Genomic DNA, 15,461 nt, shown 5'->3' with positions numbered 1-15,461 from the left:
ATGGTGTGGGGTGGCATTTCTTTGGAGGGCCGCACAGCCCTCCATCTGCTTGCCTGACTGCCATTAGGTAGCGAGATGAGATCCTCAGACCGCTTGTGAGACCATATCCTGGGTTCTTCCTAATGCAGGACAATGCCAGACCTCATGTGGCTGGATTGTGTCAGCAGTTCCTGCAAGATGAAGGCATTGAAGCTATGGACTGTCTGTTTCCCAGACCTGAATCCAATTGAACACATCTGGGACATCATGTCTCGCACCATCCACCAACGTCACGTTGCACCACAGACTGTCCAGGAGTTGACGGATGCTTTAGTCCAGGTCTGGGAGGAGATCCCTCAAGAGACCATCCGCCGCCTCATCAGGAGCATGCCAAGACGTTGTAAGGAGGTCATACAGGCACATGGAGGCCAAACACACACTTCTGAGCATCGTTTCCTTGTCTTGAGGCATTTCCATTGAAGTTGGATTAGCCTGTAACTTCATTTTCCACTTTGATTTTCAGCATCATTCCAACTCCAGACCTCCATGGGATATTAGTTGTGATTTACGTTGATTGAATTTTTAGGTTTTATTGTCCTCAACACATTCTGGAATATCAGGAAAACTAAAAAAAAATCCTTTCAAATTAAGCGATAAAAGCTTTGACTCTAAGAAAGGTAAAGTTAAAGGAAACCTGAAAGCTTATACATGCTGTCCAATTCCCAAGCAACAGTTTCTGATTACATTATTTCAGCCATATATATTCTTCTCTGAAATAAAGCGCTGTTTCATAGAAAAGCATAGTTTAAAACAAAACATGGTTTAATAACACCCGTGGACTGAGCCACATAGGAGACTACTTGGAAAGGCAGGTCCTTGGCAACTTGTCCCTGCCCACTAGGAATACCCCTGCTTTTTGTCGGAACTGTAGGCAGAGTTATCTTCCTGCTCTAGGCCAGAGAAACCAAGAAGAGACCTGCCCACAGGCCCAACCCGCAGCACAAACAGTCTCTCTCTTTGTCTATGATGATGAACATTTTTGTGCTTTTGTGCTTTGGGGCTTTCTCTGGCTTAGAGCAGGAAGATAACTCTGCCTACAGAGTCTCCTGTGTGTCCACAGTCCCACCCCGAAGCACGGGCATATCATTAACTAAAAACTTCAAACACTGATTACACAAGAACGATTAGATGGATTTCTGCACCCCAGGTATCATTTTACAACCTGATAGTGTCTATAAGTTACTTAGCAAAATCCTGCTGACAGGTATGCTTTAAGATCAAAATTAACTCTGTCACTAAGGGGTTAAGTGGATATGCTGCTCATTACAATGCATTTCTGAATTCTGTTTTGGAGAATTTATGAGAAAAATAGGTGATATATCTCCAATTATATTCTTTGGATTATTCAACAAATTTGAAAAACAGGTCAAATTCTACCAGATCTGAGCAGATATATGGCGGTGCAGCAATAGTTACCACAGCCATGTTGCCCAGCGATAGGCCTAAAACATCACTGCTCTAGAGGAGATCTGCATGGAGGAATGGGCCAACATACAGGGCCGTATTTAGAGTTTATGCTGCCCTAGGCACTTTTCGTGCTGCCTCCCCCATTGGTCAGTATGACTAATGCAGAGACTGTCGGCAGGGACTTACGTTACTTTCACATCAGCGATTTTTGCCATTTGCAGCAGATCCGGCAGTTTTTCCGCATCTGCCGCATAATGGATCACTTACAGTAACACAGCGTTCGGCCTCATTCATTCCCTCTGGGACTTGCAGACATATGCGACACTTGCGGTTTTGCTGTGATCCTGCAAATGCGGTACTTGCAGCAATGGAAAAAAAACGCTGCTAGCGGTATTTTTTTGTCTCACCACAAGTGCAAAACCGTAAGTGCTGCACATGTCCGCAAGTCCCATAGGGAATGAATGAGGCCAAATCTATGTATATGCCCATGTAGCTCTATAGTGGCCATAAATACTTGCAGCGCTGACCCCCGTCACGCGAGTCACGTGATCGGGGGTCAGCGCTGCGTTGCCATAACAACCTGAGGTATCCTCGAGACCTCTATGGTTGTTGATGCTGGATTGCTATAAGTGCCACCGTGTGGTCGGCACTCATAGCAATGCTGTAATTCTACTACATAGAGGTGATCTATGCATCACCTTTATGTAGCAGAGCCGATCAGGCTATGCCAGCTTCTAGACTCCCATGGAGGCTACTGAAGCATGTCAAAAGTTAAAAAAAAAAAAAAGGGTTTAAAAATTAAAAAAAGTAAAAGTTTAAATCAGCCCCTTTCACCCAAATCAAAATAATAATCAAACTTACACATATTTGGTAACGCTGTGTTCAGAATCACCCGATCAATCAATAAAAAAAAAAAATGAATTAACCCGATCACTAAACAGCATAGCGGAAAAAAAAATCAAAACACCAGAATTACTTTTTCTGGTTGCCGCGACATTGCATTAAAATGCAATAATGGGCGATAAAAAGATTGTATCTGCACAAAAGTGGTATCACTAAAAACGTCACCTCGGCACGCAAAAAATAAGCCCTCACACGACCCCAGATCACGAAAAATGGAGACGCTACGGGTCTCGGAAAATGGCGCAAATTTTTGGTGAGATAGCACTTTTGCAATTTCACTGCACATGGACTTTTTTTTCCCCACATTCTCGAGTACACAATATGGTAAAACCAATGGTGTCTTTCAAATGTACAACTAGTCCCACAAAAAAATAAGCCCTCACATGGCCAGACAGACGGAAAAGTAAAAAAGTTATCGCTTTGGGAAGAAGGGGAGTGGAAAACGAAAAAAGCTCCAGTTATGAAGGGGTTAATATAATCAAACAAGTCCCATTATGTTCATAAAGGAGATTCTTAGACTTGTAGTTCCACTAACTGCTGAGCCCCGTCCTCTTTTAGAGGGGGGAGATGGGACACATCAGATGTAAACCATCAGATGTAGCAGAGCTGAAGCGGTCATGCTGCCCTGTATGTGCTGTGTATTAGACCAGCAGCCCCCGGGGTTATGTCAGAGCATCGCAGAGGAGCATGATGGGACATTAGTACAAGACGTAATGTGAGCAGAGGCGTCTGATGCCCAATAAATGTGGTATATAAGAAACCACAATAGTACGATTCCCCCAGATAACACACAACTCCCTCAGCTCTGCTACATCCATACTGATGCCGCCTCTGCTCTGCTACATCCATACTGATGCCGCCTCTGCTCTGCTACATCCATACTGATGCCGCCTCTGCTCTGCTACATCCATACTGATGCCGCCTCTGCTCTGCTACATCCATACTGATGCCGCCTCTGCTCTGCTACATCCATACTGATGCCGCCTCTGCTCTGCTACATCCATACTGATGCCGCCTCTGCTCTGCTACATCCATACTGATGCCGCCTCTGCTCTGCTACATCCATACTGATGCCGCCTCTGCTCTGCTACATCCATACTGATGCCGCCTCTGCTCTGCTACATCCATACTGATGCCGCCTCTGCTCTGCTACATCCATACTGATGCCGCCTCTGCTCTGCTACATCCATACTGATGCCGCCTCTGCTCTGCTACATCCATACTGATGCCGCCTCTGCTCTGCTACATCCATACTGATGCTGCCTCTGCTCCGCTACATCCATACTGATGCCACTGCTGTCGGGTCTCCTAGTAACAATTTTGCACAAGTCTTGACACCTGGAGATGTCACATTGTGTAATAATTCTGTTTTACATTTAGTAAGACCATAGGCTTTTCACTAGATTTCTAATGCATGGAGCCGATTTGCACCATCCACTAAGCTGCGGCGCTGCAGTGTGTGCTGGGACCTGTAGTTCCACTCAAGCTGCACAGCTATAAGCTAGTAAGTAACCCCTGCCACAGAGACTGGGGGCTGCATATCCCACCTGTAGCTTCTAAGACTCCCAGCACAAAGTCTGCCTCCCATTCTAATAAGTAAAACAAGCTGTGCAGTCCGCCCCCCTTCCCCCACACCAGCTGCAGCGGACTGAGGAGTCAGACCAGACACACAGCACTGACCTGCTGGAGGTCACTCGGCAGAGCAAGGAGCCTGGCCGCATCTGCAGTGAACCGGAGCAGCTCCTGCTAGGTGTTGAGGAGAACTAGGAACCACGTGACACAGGCAGGTCACATGACTCGCCCCTGCAACATCTCCGCTCTGAAGACAGACAGACTGACTGACTGACTGAGCCGAGGTGGGTGGGCGGGGCGACCCCAGACTATGAACCCGAACTAAAATAAAAAAAAAAAAACAAAAAACAAAAAAAAAAACACCTTGCTCGGGTGCCACCCCCCCAGCATGCTGCCGCCCCAGGCACCTGCCCTCCAGTGCCTAATGGCAAATACGGCCCTGCCAATATACCACCAACAGTGTGTGCCAACCTTGTGAAGACTTACAGAAAATGTTTGACCACTGTCATTGCCAACAAAGGATATATAACAAAATATTGAGATGAACTTTTGTTAATGAGCAAATACTTATTTTCCACCATATTGTGCAAAATAAATCTTGCCAAATCAGACAAGGTGATTTTCTGGATTTGTTTTCTCATTTTGACTCTCATAGTTGTGATCTACCTATGATGTCCATTACATGCCTTTCTTATCTTTTTAAGTGGGAAAATTGCACAACTGGTCACTGATTAAATACCGTACTTTTTTCCCTCACTGTACAGAGCTCCTGTATATAATGTCACTGGTGTTAGAGGCCGGGACTTCCCTGCCAGGTGGGATGTATCGCAAGCATTGTTTGTTGCTCTCATCTCCCATTCAAGGTCCAGCCACCAGGTCTGCTGCTTAGCACAGTCATTGGTTCCAGCATCTTGCTCAGGCTCCTGTTATACATGTGGTTACTGCTTGCTCTCCAGCTAAAGTCTATGGTAACCAGTGGTATACATAGGTAGCCCCACTCCTGGAGTCTAAGTCCAGAAATCACCTTACTGAGCATGTCAGTGATGTGGTGCCTTGTCATTGGTGCTCGGATGCTTTCCGCTCTGGAGATGTGGCAGCTCTTGATTGGTCCACGGACGACGCCCCATCTGACCGATTGTGAGTGTTTGGGGTGGAGTCTGGCGCATAAAGGGCTTTCAGCAAAGCACGCGGGTGTGCTAGCGTCACTTGTGTTTTTTGTATGTGTGGGTGGATACACTATCACTCTGTCTGTGCTACCGTGATGGGTGTCAGAATGTGTTCAGGGATGGCCCTGTGCTATTAGAATTCCGGCTCCTCCAGAGAGGAGGTTTGCTGTGTGTTCTCGCGGACTGTGAATATTTGCTATCTGTTTCTGTTCTGTGTGTATGCGATACAACCTGTGGGGTTAACAGGGTATTGCACCACAGAGCAAGTTCAACCCACGTGTTCTTTTGCAGTGGTTCTAACAGGGTATTGCACACTTCCTATTGTCCCTGTACCTCTCGGTGGTTAACTGAGTAGGTACTCCTCCCCCTGTGCACCTCTGAGTAGTATTTGGGTTTGATTTTCTGTGTTCCATTCACAGTGTGGAGTTGACTCAGTGTGTTTAAGGCACTTCCGTTTTTACAATCTGCACAGGATCCGTCAAAATGTTGAAATGACGGATCCTGTGCAGATTGTAAAAAAACGGGTCCACTGGGCCTGTTTTTCTGACGGACTCATCGAGGCTATGTGCACCTGTTGTGTATGCGTCTTTGCAGCGGTTTTCCACTGCAAAAACGCATACACAACACAACCCATGTTCCAGCGTTACCGATGCTCGCGCTGCTCCCGGCAGCTGGCGTTCCCAGTTATGCCTTGCGTTACAATGACCTCTGATGACGTAGCAGTCTCACAAGACCGCGACGTCATCGGGTCATTGTAATGCAAGGCATTACTGGGAACGCCAGCTGCCGGGAGCATCGCTGTGCGGGACGCCGAAAGGTGAGAATACTTTGAATTTTTTTTTTAACATTATATCTTTTTACTTTTGATGCTGCATAGGCAGCATCAATAGTAAAAAGAGAGAGTGAGCGAGAGAGAATTTCCCTGACGGGAAATTCTTCCGCGCATGCTCAGTTTGAAAAGATGGCATCCGTCGCTGGATTCCTGCTTTTCACAGTCAGTGATGGAAACTGCGCCCATAGGCTTCCATTATAGCCAACGATGGGCAGCGCAGGATCCGTCGCTGAGCGATTTTCCGATGTGCAGAAAAAACGTTCCTTTGTGCATTTTCTCTACCCGACGGACAGCAATTTTACAATGGATCCAGTGCACGACAGATGAAACATCCGTTACAATCCGTCGCTAATACAAGTCTATGAGAAAAAACGGCATCCTGTGAGAAAAATCGCAGGATCCGTTTTTTTCACAAAACGACGCATTATGATGGGAAATGAAAAACTGAAGTGTGAAAGAGGGTCTAAGGAGGAACATTCACAAGTTTTTTATCCATCATTCACACTAGCAGCAGTTATTCATCTCTGCACGATGGACCCCGGGTTGCGATTGCACTATATAGTTTTGTTTAATTTAGTGCAATCCGCCAACACTAACAACTGGTGATCACTGTATTACTTGTACACTATATACAGAGCTCCTGTGTATGTCACTGGTGATCACTGTATTACCTGTTCACTCTATACAGAGCTCCTGTGTATAATGTAACTGGTGTTAAAAACAATGTTGTTAGTATTGTGGTTTTTATTAATGTTCAGTATTGTAATATTCGGTCACTATGTCATAATAAGTGGTCCGGTCATGCTGTGGTGGTATTTGTCCCTGTATATGGTATTATTCGGTCACTATTTGGTCTGGTCTTGGTGTGGTGGTATTTCTCCCTTGTATGTGGAATTATTTAGTCGCTATATGCTGGTAATGTGTTCTGGTCATGGTGTATTTCTCTCTTGTACAGTATGTGGTATTATTCTGTCACTACTTGGTGGTAATATCTAGTCCTGTCACGATGTGGAAGTATTTCTCCCTTGAATGTGGTATTATTGGTCTTGGAATAGTGAATTGTGCTGTGTAGGGTGGCTAATTGCTCTCTCTGATATCAATTAGGAGAAGATTCTTTATTTCAATTAGTGATTAAATACTTGGAACAAGATGCATTTACAGGGGTTCTCTGGTGAAAACAAATAATCATATCTCCACAGGATAAGTGATAAGTTATTGATTGATGGGGTTCGAATGTGAAGCTTTAATTCCCATTAGACTCGAGCGGCATGCTCGACTTGACCACTGATCCATTCATTCACTCAGTGGCTGGGAGTGCTGCTCTTGTTTTTTTCTGAAAGCTCCACAAAGAATGAATAGAGCTGAGGTCAGAAAATCCCCCCTGCCGCTGCATTTTCAAATGGGGATAAAAGTGTTAGGGATAAAACTTCCCAATTCTTCTGATCGGTACGGTTTCCAATGGTTGGACCCAAACTATCAATAAGTCATCACCTATCCTGTGGAGCCCATGGATCGGTGTGTTTTAACCAAAAAAGCTACCGTAATTGTAGATTCCAGTTATGGTGACTCACAGTAGATGTGCAGGAGCAGCCTGTGTTTTACAGTTGATGCTCCACTATAACAAGGATAACGGCTAACAGGTATTTGCATATAGCTGTAGGGTGGGCCCCTAGGGTCAATTTCTTTTGTGGGCCCCAGACATCCCAGTCTGACGCTGTCTCCTAGAGAAGAAATTCTCCATATTTTGTGATCACTCAGGTACAGTGAAAGAAAAACCTGTAATCATGTAATACTAAGCAAAATCATCTAATTTGCTAATCTACATATATATAATTGTCTAAAGGGTACTTCCGTCTGTTTGTCTGTAACTTCCGTAACGGAAATCCCGGGTCGCTGAGTGGTTGCGGCCAATATTATCGATATTGCCTATGCAGCATCAATAGTAAAAACAGATAATGTTAAAAATAATAATATAAAAAAAAATTATATTCTCGCCTTCCGGCGTCCGGGGCACACTTTCCCGCTCCTCGCGACGCTCTGGTCCCAAGAATGCATTGCAGCAATGACTCGAGATCACGTAGCGGTCTCGCGAGATGATGACGTCTCGCAAGACCACTACATGATCACGGGTTATTGCCGAAAGGCATTACTGGGAACGGAGCGTCACGTGGAGCATCGCGTGGAGCATCGCTAAAGGACTGGGATGGATCCGGGGGCCGCCGGAAGGTGAGTATATAACTATTTTTTATTTTAATTGTTTTTTTTTTAACAGGGATATGGTGCCCACATAGCTATATACTACATGGTCTGTGTTATATACTACGTGGGCTGTGTTATATAATGCATCAGCTGTGTTATATACTACATCGCTGTGCTATATACTACGTGCCCTGTGTTATATACTACGTCGCTGTGTTATATACTACGTGGCTCTGCTATATACTACGTGGGCTGTGTTATATACTACATGGTCTGTGTTATATACTACGTGGGCTGTGTTATATACTACATGGGCTGTGTTATATACTGCGTGGCCTGTGTTATATACTGCGTAGGCTGTGTTATATACTACGTCGCTGTGCTATATTCTACGTGCCCTGTGTTATATACTGTGTGGGCTGTGTTATATACTGCATGGCCTGTGTTATATACTACGTCGCTGTGCTATATTCTACGTGCCCTGTGTTATATACTGTGTGGGCTATGTTATATACTGCATGGCCTGTTTTATATACTACATCGCTGTGCTATATACTACATGCCCTGTGTTATATACTGCGTGGCCTGTGTTATATACTATGTTGCTGTGCTATATACTACGTGCCCTGTGTTATATACTGCATGGCCTGTGTTATATACTACATCGCTGTGCTATATACTACGTGCCCTGTGTTATATACTGCGTGGCCTGTGTTATATACTACGTCGCTGTGCTATATACTATGTGGGGTGTGTTAGATACTACGTGGCTGTGCAATATACTACGTGGCCTGTGTTATATACTACGTTGCTGTGCTATATACTACGTGGAGTGTGTTATATACTACGTGGCTGTGCAATATACTACGTGGCTGTGTTATATACTACGTTGGCTGTGTTATATACTACGTGGACTGTGCTATATACTACATACATATTCTAGAATACCCGATGCGTTAGAATCGGGCCACCATCTAGTGACATATATGTCGGAAAATTCTTACAATTTCATGTAGTGTCACTTTTTCTTCCCAATTGATATGTTCTTTTTAAGAATTATAAACAGTCTTTATTCTAAAACTCCAGTATTATAAAAACCAAATAAATAAGTTGAAATCCTATATTTAGGCTTAGCAATGTTTACCAATCAGTTTCATGTACGTAAAGGTACCGTCACATTTAGCGACGCTGCAGCGATATAGACAACGATGCCGATCGCTGCAGTGTCGCTGTTTAGGTCGCTTGGAGACGTCAAACAGTGTAACAGCAGAACGATGCAGGAGCGATCCAGTGACGTACTTATCGTTCTCGCTGGTTGTTAGCTCCATGTAAAAACATTGCAGGCATCGTTGCTTTTGCTGTCAAACATGACGAATCACGCCGACCTGACAACCAAATAAAGTTCCAGACTTTCAGCAACGACCAGCGATGTCACAGCAGGATCCTGATCGCTGCTGCATGTCGAACACAACGAGATCGCTATCCAGGACGCTGCAACGTCACGGATCGTTGTCGTTCTCGTTGTAAACTTGCTCAGTGTGAAGGTACCTTAATCGGAGAACACTATCTTTAAAAAAAAATCAATATTGCTAAAATAACAGATCACAAGACGTAACAACTAAATATTATAGTATTTTCACTGTTCCTGTTGTGTGTCAAGAAGCAATTTCCCAATAAAATGTACCTTTCTGATGTTACACGAATTCTTTCATCACTCTTTGAATGATTATCATCTTTTTTATCTTTAACATAGATCTGGACACATTCTTCTTCAAATTCATGCAGCCTTTTTTTCTCTTCCTCGGTCAAGAAGAGTTCTGTGGGCAAGTAGGAATAAAATAAAGGAGCTTTGCTCTGTTGGATTATGAAAACAGAAACATCGGAAAATAAATACTGAAGATTTAACTTACTTGGGGCCTGAGAACCTGATCTCTTTTTCCATCCACACAACCAGTTTATGACAGCATATAAATGGCTGAAGACAATAAAGGGTGGTGGAAGCACAGGCTTATTGTGGTAAAACATGACAAAATAATAGCGCTGAAATTTCCACAGATGATCAGATATGGTTTTGCATTCCAAATACACGTTACTGTAAAACACAGAATTTTTAACACCATTAGTTGCAATGAATAGTACATATTTTAGTTACAGCGGGTGAATTATCAATAAGTATTGAACACATCACTAATTTTTAAAATAAATATATTTCTAAAGGTGCTATTGACATGAAATTCTCACCAGATGTCATTAACAACCCATCCAATCCACAAAGGCAAAAAAAAATCAAACTATAGATGCCCATGAATTAAATTATGTGTAATAGTGAGAAATTACACAGGTAAAAAGTATTAAACGCGCTTACTGAAACTTATTTCCTACTTCGTAGGAAAGCTTGTTTTGCTTTTAATTTATTTTACACTGCTCAAAAAATAAAGGGAACACCAAAATACCACATCCTAGATATCACTGAATGAAATATTTCAGTTGCAGATCTTTATTCATTACATAGTGGAATGCGTTTAGAATAATAAAACATAAATATGATCAATGTAAATCAAAATCAATATCCCATCTCGGACTGGATTTGGAATGATACTCAAAATCAAAGTGGAAAATCAAATTACAGGCTGACCCAACTTCAATAGAAATGCATCAAGACAACTAAATGATGCTCACTCAGTAGACTGTGTGGCCTCCCAACAACATCTGTGCATGCTCCTGATGAGGATGGCGGATGTTCCCCTGAAGGATCTCCTCCCAGTCCTGGATTAAAGCATCAGTCAACTCCTGGACAGTGTGTGTGCAACGTAGTGCGTTGGTGGATGGAACAAGACGTGATGTCCCAAATGTGCGCGATTGGATTCAGGTCTGGGGAATGGGCAGGCCAGTCAAAAGCATCAATGCCTTCACCATGCAGGAACTGTTGAAACACACTTCAGCCACGAGGCTTAGCATTGTCATGCATCAGAAGGAACCCAGGATCCACTGTGCCTACATGTGGTCTCACAATGGGTCTGAGGCTCACCCGGTACCTAATGGCAGTCAGGGTACCTCTGTCTAGCACATTAGGGCTGTGCGGCTCTCCATAGAAATGCCTCTCCACACCAATACTTTACCACTGCCAAACAGGTCATCCTGGAGGATGTTACAGGCAGAAGAACGTTTTCCATGATGTCTCCAGACTCTGTCACATCTGTCACATGTGCTCAGTGTGAACCTGCTCCCATCAGTGAATAGCACAGGGTGCCAATCCAATGTTGAATCTGTCAATCTTGGTGTTCTCTGGAAATGCCAATTGCCCTGTATGGTGTGGGGCTGTAATCACAACACCAACTTGTGGACATCGGGCCCTCAAACCATCTTCATGGAGTCTGTTTCTAACAGTTTGAGCAAACATATGGATGTCAGTGGCCTGCTGGAGGCCATTTTGCAGGGCTTTGGCACCTGAGCAATTTCTGTGGGTTGTAGACACAGCCTTATGCTAGTGTACAGTGCCTTAGGGGTGAGAGCAATGACAAAATGCAAAAGTGACCAAAACAACAGCCAAAAAAAAAAATGAGAACAGAGAAATGGTCTGTGGTCACCATCTGCAGAACCACTCCTTTATACGTATTGTCTTGCTAATTGCCTATCATTACTACCTGTTGTCTGTTCCATTTGCACAACGCAGGAGAAATTGATTCACAATCAGTGTTACTTCATAACTGGACATGATGATTTCACAGAAGTGTGATAGACTTGGAGTTACATTGTGTTGTTTAAGTGTTCCCTTTTTTGAGCAGTGTAGTAAAATATAAAAAACTATATAAATTTAGTATAGCCACAGTTGTACTTTCCTACAGAATAAAATAGCATGCCATTTTCACTGCACAGTGAATTCTGTCACATTGAAAATCTACCAACATAGCCGAATTGTTTTGTGTTTTATATTCTACCTGACAAAGTACGGAAAAATACAAATGCACAAAAATAGAAAATGGCCAAGGATTAAAGGGGTGAGAATAAAGCTTACAATATGAATTAAATGTTTTTGCAAAAGTCTTATTAAGTGCACATGGTTACATGGTTTCCTTGGCAGCCATACTGACCAGCAGGCTACTTGTGTTTCTCCATGTACAATATAAAGCCACATTCACACATTCATGTTTAGACACACACGTGGAAAAAATGATACCGGTCTCATCAGTGTTTTGATCAGTCTGTCTGTAAATAAATCCAACACATTTGTGCATCATCGACGTGTGAATGAGCCTAAAATTAGGCAGGTAAGTGATTGATGTCAATCCTATCAAACTCACCGAATAAGATATTGATGTCCATGAAAAAAGTAGATCATACTGTAATTTTTTCCATGCTAGCTATAAGTAAGCTCAGTCATATTTGTTCAGCATCAATAGTGGGGTGTTTTAGGTGTTAAAAAGATTAATTAAAGAACATGCTATAAATGATTGTTTTACTTACTTAAAGATTGCAATGAGAAGGTTAACCATAATGATGTATTGTACGAATACATAAACAGCCTGCAAAAATCCATTTAGCCAACTTCCGGTAACACAGAGTTCTGGAGTGACACTGTCATTCGCACAAGCTAAAAATAAAATAAAAGCAATAAAACAACAAAAAAATAAAAAATAATGAAACAAATAGATGTAGACTTATAAAACATATATGATGTATATATACTGTATACCGTATCTTTCGCTTTGTAAGACACACTTTTTTCCCCCTAAACTTGGGGGGAAAGTGGGGGTGCGTCTTAGAAAGCGAACATGCCTTACCGGAGAGAAGGTCCGGGTGTCTCCGGGTGCCCGGCGGTTGCTGCGGCTGTCTCCGGTGCCCAGCGGTGCTATATGGGTGTCCGGCGCTGCCCGGGGCTCTGACGAAATTTTGCGACAGGCCAGAGCCTGCTGCACTTATAGGGTTCCACGTGCGCTGGTCTCCGGGAATATGGCCGCCGCCGGGGGCGGCGCATGCGCTGATGGTGATCTTGGGATCAAGACCTCGAGAGATGAGAGTTCAGCGCTGATTGCAACCGCCGGACACCCAGAGGCACCCTGCAGCAGCACAAGAACCCCACAGCAGCACAAGATCCCCGCAGCAGTGCGCCACACATCGGAGCCCCCACTCATCCCTATATACCCCAAAGAAAATATTTACTGACAACAAATAACAAAATTTTATTAATTAATTTTATTTTTAAAAAGACAAAACACAATCAATAACCTTTTTATTAAAACATATATATATATATATATGTATAATCTGAAATAAAATATGAGTAAAAATATATACCCGTATTTTTCGGACTATAAGACGCACCGGACTATAAGGCGCACCCAGGTTTTAGAGGTGGAAAATAGGGAAAAAAATATTTGAAGCAAAAAAATGTGGTAAAATATTTAATAACATAAATAACATACTATTACAAGTGGTGTTATTATATATAATAGTATGTTATTATGTTGGAAGCTGCGGGACCAGTGTGGGGTCTGTACAGTACTATATGAAGATGCTGGAGGGTGAGTACAAGAATGGGGGCACAGGGCTTATATTTAAAGCACCACTCCAGCACTGCAAAATAACACTGGAGTGCTGCTTTAAAATCCCATGGGAGAACTATAACTCCCAGCATGTCCTGCAGATCCTATGACATGCTGGGAGTTATAGTTCACCAAAGGAGTGGCAGAGTGCTTTATTGTGTTTTGTAAAGACTAACCTCTTAAATGTGGCAGCCAGCCACACTGTGGTGAGGTAAAAGCATCCCATGACTGCACACAGAGCTTTCCCTCGTTTCCTTTCCACAGCACAGGTTATGAGGAAGCTGCAGATTCTAGTGGAGAGCCTGAAGGACCTGTGATGACGTCAAGAAGAGGGAGGGCTCTGAGCTGCCATGTGATGCTCCAGCCCGCCCACTCCTGACATCAAACAGGTCCTGTTTGTGCACAGCACTTGGCGTCCAGCCCAGGCATGGCAGGCAGGTATGCAGCAATCTCTCTCCTCTGGCCCCTGCTGCTGCTGCCTCCTCTCCCCCAGACACACAGACCTCCCCAGCTGCTGCAGGAATCAGCGCTGGAGAAGCCATGTGTGTCCCTGCTTAAGTGCAGTATTCATTTGCTGCTCCCGGCTCACCACTCAGCTGATAGGTGGGCGGGAAGCCACTAATGATTATTCACTGCACTTAATCAGCCGGACCACATGGTTTCCCCAGCGCTGATTCTGGGCAGCGGGGACATCCTGAAGTGGCATAACAGTGCGATCCCACTCACTGCTGCCCCCCTCCCCACATGCTACATCCGTACCATAAGACGCACCCACACTTTCCTCCCAAATTTGGAGGGAAAAAAGTGCGTCTTATGGTCCAAAAAATACGTTCTGTACAATATAGACCAGTATGTGGGGGGGGGGAAGGGGGCTAGGGCACACCAAAACTGATTGATAACAAAATACAATAATATATATCAGGTAGGTAAAAGTATGATCTAATAAAAAATATATATAATTAAATAATAACACGGCTGACATAATACATTACATCTATTCACAATGAAATATAAAAAATATATGTATATATATATATATATATATATATATATATATAAAGTTGATATTAAATAAATAATATTTCATGTGATAAATAAAAAATAAATAATAATAAAAAATGCAAAATGATATACGTACACAAACCAAACGCCAAAACTTAATGAGATCCAATAATAATTAAACACATATCCATATGTAATGAACCTATAATTGATACATAATTGGTGACATGATGAAAAAAGTTTTATATAAGAGAAATATATCTGATATAATGAAATAACAAAAAATAAATCAAAAAATAAGAAAATAAAAAAATAAAAAATAAAAAAATATAATAAAAAATAAAAATGATAAAAATAAAAAAAATATATAGAAAATATATAAAATATATGTGTGTGCAAATAAATATGTGAAAAAAGTAAATATATAAATAAATATCAGTGGAAAAATAAATGAATAAATAAAACAACTGTGTGAAAAGTACTACAGACCATCCAAAGTATAAAAAAGTGTAATAAATAAAGTGCCAAAAAAATTAAAGCTGTAATGTGTATATATAAAAAAAACAATGTGATAAAAAATGGTGAAAAGTGATGAATGAATTAATTGTAACTATATATGTGTTTAATAACATGGTAATATAATATATATGAATGTAATTAAAGTGATGGTACTATGTGAAATTGAAGTAAAAAATGATGAGGGGAAAGTTGATTATATATACAATATGTGAAAAAGAATAAAATACATAAAAGGTATATACTGAAGTGTAAATGTGGTATACCGCCAATATAATCAAG

General features: G+C 42.3%; 1 pseudogene; it reads right to left on the bottom strand.

Annotated features, from left to right (window-relative positions):
* The window catches only part of LOC138674576 (transient receptor potential cation channel subfamily M member 7-like), a 240,306-nt pseudogene that overhangs the window by 56,373 nt on the left and 168,472 nt on the right, over positions 1-15,461 (bottom strand).

The sequence above is a fragment of the Ranitomeya imitator genome, chromosome 4 (genome assembly GCF_032444005.1).
Source record: "Ranitomeya imitator isolate aRanImi1 chromosome 4, aRanImi1.pri, whole genome shotgun sequence".
NCBI lineage: Eukaryota > Metazoa > Chordata > Amphibia > Anura > Dendrobatidae > Ranitomeya > Ranitomeya imitator.
This window is presented reverse-complemented; position numbering and strand designations above follow the sequence as displayed.